Source organism: Bos indicus x Bos taurus, chromosome 19 (genome assembly GCF_003369695.1).
Source record: "Bos indicus x Bos taurus breed Angus x Brahman F1 hybrid chromosome 19, Bos_hybrid_MaternalHap_v2.0, whole genome shotgun sequence".
In the NCBI taxonomy this organism is placed as follows: Eukaryota; Metazoa; Chordata; class Mammalia; order Artiodactyla; family Bovidae; genus Bos; species Bos indicus x Bos taurus.
In genome coordinates, this window is record NC_040094.1 from 7,247,860 (window position 1) to 7,256,207 (window position 8,348).

At 42.0% G+C, this 8,348-nt stretch overlaps 1 pseudogene; it reads right to left on the reverse strand.

Moving 5' to 3' along the window:
- Positions 1-6,898: 6,898 nt before the first annotated feature.
- Positions 6,899-7,423, reverse strand: LOC113877444 (annotated as a pseudogene).
- Positions 7,424-8,348: the final 925 nt, after the last annotated feature.

The window sequence follows — 8,348 nt, forward strand, 5'->3', positions numbered from 1 at the left end:
AAAATTTCATCCTACTCATACATCAGCTTTTTCACCTCACTTCTTTCTCTCTCTCTTTGCGCCCTCTACTGACTGCAAGTTTGTATTGATCTAGCAAATTTAACTGATTTGAACAAAGTGAAAGTCAAAGTTGCTCAGTTGTGTCCAACTCTTTGAGACCCCATGGACTGTACAGTCCATGGAATTCTCCAAGCCACAATACTGGAGTGGGTAGCTGTTCCCTTCTCCAGGGGACCTTCCCAGCCCAGGGATCAAACCCAGGTCTCCCGCATTGCAGGCGGATTCTTTACTCAGGTTTTCTGCATTGCAGGAGGATTCTTTACCAGTTGAGCTATCAGGGAAGCCCCATTTTGAAGAGAAAGATTACAGTTCTCCAGCCTGTGACTATGACTAATATGTATGCTACTTTTCTCACAAAAATAGGATCATACCTGTGGTGGATTCATTTCGATATTTGGCAAAACTAATACAATATTGTAAAGTTTAAAAATAAAATAAAATTAAAAAAAATAGGATCAGGGTGCATATGTTTTCAAAAACGTGCTTTTAGCACTAACTGTGTATGGCAAACATCTTTCCACGTCAATAAATGTATCATCATAACAGCTACATGGTGTTGCATTGCAAGGATGTCCCATCTTTATGAGAGTCTGCCTCAGCTTTTCTCATTGCTATTTTTGCATAATATTTATGCCTCATATTCTCCATGAAGATATGTTAGAAACTAGAGCCAAAATGGATAACACTCCATAATTAACCCTGGAATCTAAAACATATACATCAGTACTAAGAGTCACACTACACAGTACTGCCGAATATTTCTCCTGTCAGTTCCCATTCCCGGCACTGCTTATCTTTTCCTACAATTTAGTAGGTGCAATATAGCACCAAAATATGTCACAAGCAAAGAGCAAACATTTTAAAAGATTTAAAATCTTGTTTGCAATAGGACCCAAGAAGATAGTTCATCTCCAAAATGAGAATTGATTATCATGAAAAAGGAAATAATTGAGGTCTGGAAAGATTGAGTGAAAATTAGAAATGTCTTTGGCATGTTCACCCCCTGCTGAAGGAATGAATGCCCTAAATTATACTGAAAAAAATATCAATTAATGAAGCTGAAAAAAAAAAAAAAAACTTGAGAGCTCTCTCAAGACTCACAGGAAAACAATCAATAATTGAAAATAATGAGAGAAAAGATAAGAAATAAGGAATCCAACAGATGTAATTTGCAAAATAGGAATTCCAGAACAGGAAATGAAACCAGAAGAACACAATTAACAATTAAATGGCAGAAGACATTTTTGAGTTAAAGAAATATTTGTTTGAAGCTTTACGAAGATCCACTAGTGAACTCTGGGAGTTGGTGATGGACAGGGAGGCCTGGCGTGCTGCGATTCGTGGGGTCGCAAAGAGTCGGACACGACTGAGCGACTGAACTGAACTGAACTGAACTGAAGACTTCCTTGGTGGCCCAGTGGATAAGAATTCATCTGCCAATGCAGGAGACACAGGTTCCATTCCTGCTCCATGAAGATTCCACGTACTGGGGAAAAACTAAGCCCATTTGCCACAACTTCTGAGGCCACGTTCTGGAGCCCAGGAGCTGCAGCGACTGTACCCCTGTGCTGAGCTACGGAAGCCTGCACGCCTAGAGCCCGTGCTCGGCAGCAAGAGAAGCCACTGCATGATAAGCCCACGACCCCAATGAAGAGTAGTCCCCACTCACCACAACTAGAGAAAGCCCGAATGCAGCAGCAAAGACCCAGGGCAAACAAAATAATAAGTAACCTTTTAAAAAGGCTCACTAAAAACAAATGAAACACATGCCTAGGTATACTCAGGCAAAATTCTTGAATATAAAAGACAAACCAAGCTTTCTGCATGAATTGAAGCTTTTAAAACACAGAAAATCATGCATTCTAGAGAATAACACAAATCAAGCTCTTCTTCCTAAACCTAAATGCCAATCATCAATGTTTACAGAACTTTGAGGATGGGTCAAAATTAAGAATTCAAGAATAGTAAAAACACAGCTTAAAAGAGCTAAAACTGAACAATAAAAGCATGGTTTTCCTCAGTGTGTATGCCCAGCAGTGGGATTGCTGGATCATAAGGCAGTTCTATTTCCAGTTTTTTAAGGAATCTCCACACTGTTCTCCATAGTGGCTGTACTAGTTTGCATTCCCACCAACAGTGTAAGAGGGTTCCTTTTTCTCCACACCCTCTCCAGCATTTATTGTTTGTAGACTTTTGGATCGCAGCCATTCTGACTGGCGTGAAGTGGTACTTCATAGTGGTTTTGATTTGCATTTCTCTGATAATGAGTGATGTTGAGCATCTTTTCATGTGTTTGTTAGCCATCTGTATGTCTTCTTTGGAGAAATGTCTATTTAGTTCTTTGGCCCATTTTTTGATTGGGTCATTTATTTTTCTGGAATTGAGCTATACGAGTTGCTTGTATATTGAAAGAGACACATGTACCCCAATGTTCATTGTAGCACTGTTTATAATACCCAGGACATGGAAGCAACCTAGATGTCCATCAGCAGATGAATGGATAAGAAAGCTGTGGTACATATACACAATGGAGTACAACTCAGCCATTAGAAAGAATGCATTTGAATCAGTTCTAATGAGGTGGATGAAACTAGAGCCTATTATACAGAGTGAAGTAAGCCAGAAAGAAAAACACCAATACAGTATACTAATGCATATATATGGAATTTAGAAAGATGGTAACAATAACCCTGTATATGAGATGGCAAAAAAGACACTGTTGTATAGAACAGTCTTATGGACTCTGTGGGAGAGGGAGAGGGTGGGATGATTTGGGACAATGGCATTGAATAATGTAAAATATCATATGTGAAAAGAGTCGCCAGTTCAGGTTTGATGCACGATACTGGATGCTTGGGGCTAGTGCACTGGGACGACCCAGACGGATGGTATGGGGAGGGAAGAATGAGGAGGGTTCAGGATGGGGAACACATGTATACCTGTGGTGGATTCATTTTGATATATGGAAAACCAATACAATATTGTAAAGTTAAAAAATAAAATTAAAAAAAAGGAAAAAAAAATCATGGTTTTGAAGCATTCTGCAAAAGTAAAAATATAATTTTTTAAGCATAGGATGGACGTTGTAAACTACAACAGTAATAGCTTAGTGAAAGGTAGCATAAAATCACTGTATTTTTTCTTTGGGGGATGAGATTAATATTTTATATTGAAGTCTAGTTGATGCACAGGACTATGTAAGTCACAGGTCTACACTACACTGATTCACAGTCTTAAAGCTTATACTCCCTTTTTAGTTGTAAAACATTGCCTGTGTTCCACATGCTGTCCAGTATGTCTTTGTAGTCTATTTTATACCTAACAGTTTGTACCTCTTCATCCCATTCCCCACTTTTCTCCCTAAACTGGTAACCACTAGTTTCTTCTCTGTAACTGTAAGTCTGCTTCTTTCTCATTATAGTCATTAGCTTGTTCTACTTTAGATTCCACATATAAGTGATCACATACAGTCAGTCTTTCTCTGACTTATTTCATTTAGCATCAGATAAGATCAGATCAGATTAGTCGCTCAGTCGTGTCCGACTCTTTGCGACCCCATGAATCGCAGCACGCCAGGCCTCCCTGTCCATCACCAACTCCCGGAGTTCACCCAGACTCATGTCCATCGAGTCAGTGATGCCATCCAGCCATCTCATCCTCTGTTGTCCCCTTCTCCTCCTGCCCCCAATTCCTCCCAGCATCAGAGTCTTTTCCAATGAGTTAACTCTTCGCATGAGGTGGCCAAAGTACTGGAGTTTCTGCTTTAGCATCATTCCCTCCAAAGAAATCCCAGGGCTGATCTTCAGAATGGACTGATTGGATCTCCTTGCAGTCCAAGGGACTCTCAAGAGTCTTCTCTAGCACCACAGTTTCAAAAGCATCAATTCTTCAGCGCTCAGCTTTCTTCACAGTCCAACTCTCACATCCATACATGACCACAGGAAAAACCAGAGCCTTGACTAGACGAACCTTTGTTGGCAAAGTAATGTCTCTGCTTTTGAACATGCTATCTAGGTTGGTCATAACTTTCCTTCCAAGGAGGAAGCGTCTTTTAATTTCATGGCTGCAGTCACCATCTGCAGGGATTTTGGAGCCCAGAAAAATAAAGTCTGAAACTGTTTCCACTGTTTCCCCATCTATTTCCCATGAAGTGGTGGGACCGGATGCCATGATCTTCATTTTCTGAATGTTGAGCTTTAAGCCAACTTTTTCACTCTCCACTTTCACATTCATCAAGAGGCTTTTGAGTTCCTCTTCACTTTCTGCCATAAGGGTGGTGTCATCTGCATATCTGAGGTTATTGATATTTCTCCCGGCAATCTTGATTCCAGCTTGTGTTTCTTCCAGTCCAGTGTTTCTCATGATGTACTCTGCATAGAAGTTAAATAAACAGGGTGACAGTATACAGTCTTGACATACTCCTTTTCCTATTTGGAACCAGTCTGTTGTTCCATGTCCAGTTCTAACTGTTGCTTCCTGACCTGCATACAGGTTTCTCAAGAGGCAGATCAGGTGGTCTGGTATTCCCATCTCTTTCAGAATTTTCCACACTTTATTGTGATCCACACAGTCAAAGGCTTTGGCATAGTCAATAAAGCAGAAATAGATGTTTTTCTGGAACTCTCTTGCTTTTTCCATGATCCAGCAGATGTTGGCAATTTGATCTCTGGTTCCTCTGCCTTTTCTAAAACCAGCTTGAATATCAGGAAGTTCACGGTTCACATATTGCTGAAGCCTGGCTTGGAGAATTTTGAGCATTACTTTACTAGTGTGTGAGATGAGTGCAATTGTGCGGTAGTTTGAGCATTCTTTGGCATTGCCTTTCTTTGGGATTGGAATGAAAACTGACCTTTTTCAGTCCTGTGGCCACTGCTGCGTTTTCCAAATTTGCTGGCATATTGAGTACAGCAGTTTCACAGCATCATCTTTCAGGATTTGGAATAGCTCAGCTGGAATTCCATCACCTCCACTAGCTTTGTTCGTAGTGATGCTTTCTAAGGCCCACTTGACTTCACATTCCAGGATGTCTGGCTCTAGGTCAGTGATGACACCATCGTGATTATCTGGGTCGTGAAGATCTTTTTTGTACAGTTCTTCTGTGTATTCTTGCCATCTCTTCTTAATATCTTCTGCTTCTGTTAGGTCCATACCATTTCTGTCCTTTATCGAGCCCATCTTTGCATGAAATATTCCTTTGGTATCTCTGATTATATTGAAGAGATCCCTAGTCTTTCCCATTCTGTTGTTTTCCTCTATTTCTTTGCATTGATCGCTGAAGAAGGCTTTCTTATCTCTTCTTGCTATTCTTTGGAACTCTGCATTCATATGTATACATCTTTCCTTTTCTCCTTTGCTTTTCGCTTCTCTTCTTCTCACAGCTATTTGTAAGGCCTCCCCAGACAGCCATTTTGCTTTTTTGCATTTCTTTTCTATGAGAATGGTCTTGATGCCTGTCTCCTGTACAATGTCACGAACCTCATTCCATAGTTCATCAGGCACTGTATCTATCACATCTAGGCCCTTAAATCTATTTCTTACTTCCACTGTATAATCATAAGGGATTTGATTTAGGTCACTTAGCATAATTTCCTCCAAGTCCACCCATATTGCTGCAAATGGCAAAATTTCCCTCTTTTTTATGATCAAGTAGCATTTCATTGTATGTATAAATCACTTCTTCCTTTTTTAAGAGACAAAAATCTTTTACTGTCAAGCACCATGCATCACCTGGAAACCACGCATTGTGAGGAGGTTGAGGCTGAGGTTCAGGGAATCAGAATCCAGCACCCAAAACTACATCAGACACATGAGTCCTGCCAGGTGGAGAGGAGATCTTGCAGGACTCACAGGGGTATCAGAGGAGGGGTAGCACATCCCCTGATGTGAACTGCGGGGAGATCACATTACATGCCAGGCCACCCACAGCCACTGCCAGACCTCTCTGCTGGCTCCCGGCCTCCCATCACCGTCCGGCCCAGTGTGCAGTGCCCAGGGCCTGCCGTAGTCTCTTCTCCAGCATCGGGAACTCTTGGGACATGGATTGCCATGTTGTGGTCAGTCGCTCAGTTGTGTCTGACTCTTTGAGACCCTATGAATGTAGCCCGCCAGGCTCCTCTGTCCATGGGGAGTCTCCAGGCAAGAATACTGGAGGGGGTCACCATGCCCTCCTCCAAGGGATCTTCTGAACCTAAGGATCAAACCCAGGTGTCCCGCATGGCAGGTTGACTCTTCACCCTCGGAGCCATAAGGGAAGCCCTGGGACATGGATTATTTCTTCCAAATTCAGTAAAATATACATTGCGGTAAGAGCTCTACATTGAATGGATGGCTCTGTACTCTGGGAAGCTTCACTGCATTTAAGTAGGGGCAACATTCATGGGAGCAGCTACGAGCATTCGCCTCCAATCACAGTCTGTAGCAGAGTTCTGAGCGCCAATCTGTGACTGCGCTGAACACATCCTTAGCAACACCTGTGCAAGGACTAACTCTGAGAGGTGGAAAAGCAAACTCAAGCCTCAATGCTGAGTTCATTACAACTTCTGGAGAATCTCATCAACAGTCCATGCAGTATAGTTTCAAAAAATAAGCATCTTAAGGTAAGCAGATAACTCTTTTAGAACCCCAAATATATTTTCTGGCTATATTTATGTGGGGCTGTCTGTCTGCAATGGGTGGCCTGGAAGATGCTCTTCCTTGGGACAACATGGGATCAGAGGACTTGGATGGCCCAGTGGGACTGGGGGGAGCTGAGTACTTGGGAGGAGGCTCCCTTCTGGTTTCAGTTGGAGACCAATTTCTAAGGCACAGTCCAGGGCCCTGCAGTCCTCTCCCCGTATCCTCAGGTGTAACGCTTAATGTAGTCTTCCCCTTTATTCCAGAAGACCTCCCTGTCCCCTAAACGATGTTCTGCAGCTTCTATATCCAGTGGATCACCAAAATTCAAAGGATCAGAAAATAAAGAGTTTAGTCCCCAAACAGCATCCTTCAGCGTCCTTGTGGGGGCCCAGTCAGTGCCCTGAGACGTGTCTCGCCTTTTCCTGTGGACTTGGAGTGCCAGACCTGGGTCAAGCAGTTCACTTTGGGAGGCACTGTGTTGTATGCATCGAAAACTTCAGCTCCAAACTGAAATTTTCCAACCTGTTAGTAACCCTTATCTAGGGTGACAGCTGAAAGCAATGAAGCTCGCTTGGGTCGGAAAAATGCACTTTACACCTATAAGGTAAATTAGCTTCAAGTTCTGCAACATCTTTAACAAACAGCCTGTCTGTGACAGAAACCCGCCGAGTGGAGTCAGAGGCTGTGGGTGACACTCAGGACCTTTGAGACTGTCCTCGTGCTTCAGTTTGTTTGCCAGCGTCAGCATCACTGCGATATTTATCCTGGGCCTCTGGAGACAGGCAAGGCAGGCCAGTGCCCAGCACCACAGTGGGCAGGGGATGTTGAGACTCAGCCCCTCGCCTGTGCCACATCTTCTTTGTCCTTCATCTGTTGCCCAACACTTAGGTTGTTTCCGTATCTTGGCAGTTATAAATAATGCTGCTATGAACATTGCAGTGCATTTGTCTTTTTGAATTAGTGTTTTGTTTTGTTTTTAATATACACCAGGAGTGGAATTTCTGGATCATATGGTAATTCTATTTTTATTATTTTAGTAATCTCCTTACTGTTTTCCACAGTGGCTGTACCAAAGTACATCCCTGCCAACAGTGTAACAAGTTCCCTTTTCCCCACGTCCTTGCCAACATTTGTTATTTGTGTTCTTTTGGATGATAGCCATTCTGACAGGTGTGAGGTGGTATCTCATTGAGGTTTTGATTTGCATTTCCTAGATGATTGTCAAAGGTGAGTATCTTTTCATGTGCCTGTTGGCCACCTGCATTTCCTCTTTGGAAAATGTCTATTCAGTTCTGCTCATTTTTCAACTGAGTTTTTTTTTTTTTTTTTATGTTGAGTTATACGAGCTGTTTATCAGTCATACCATTTGGAAATACTTTTTCCCATTCAGTAGGTTGTCTTTTTGCTTTGTCGATGTTTTTTGTATTCTTGATACTAATACATATAATCTGTATATTCAAAAACCTAATTGTTAGTAGAATTTTTTCACCCTTTCTGGTGTATAGAATGTCTTCTGTTTTAGTTATCTATTACTGCTTAACAAACTACCCCAAAGCTTAGTGGCTTGAAACAACAACCATTATTTGTTTTGCTTGTGTATCTGCAATTTAGGCAGGACTCAGTGGAGAAGGAAATGGCAACCCACTCCACTGTTCTTGCCTGGAGAATCCCAG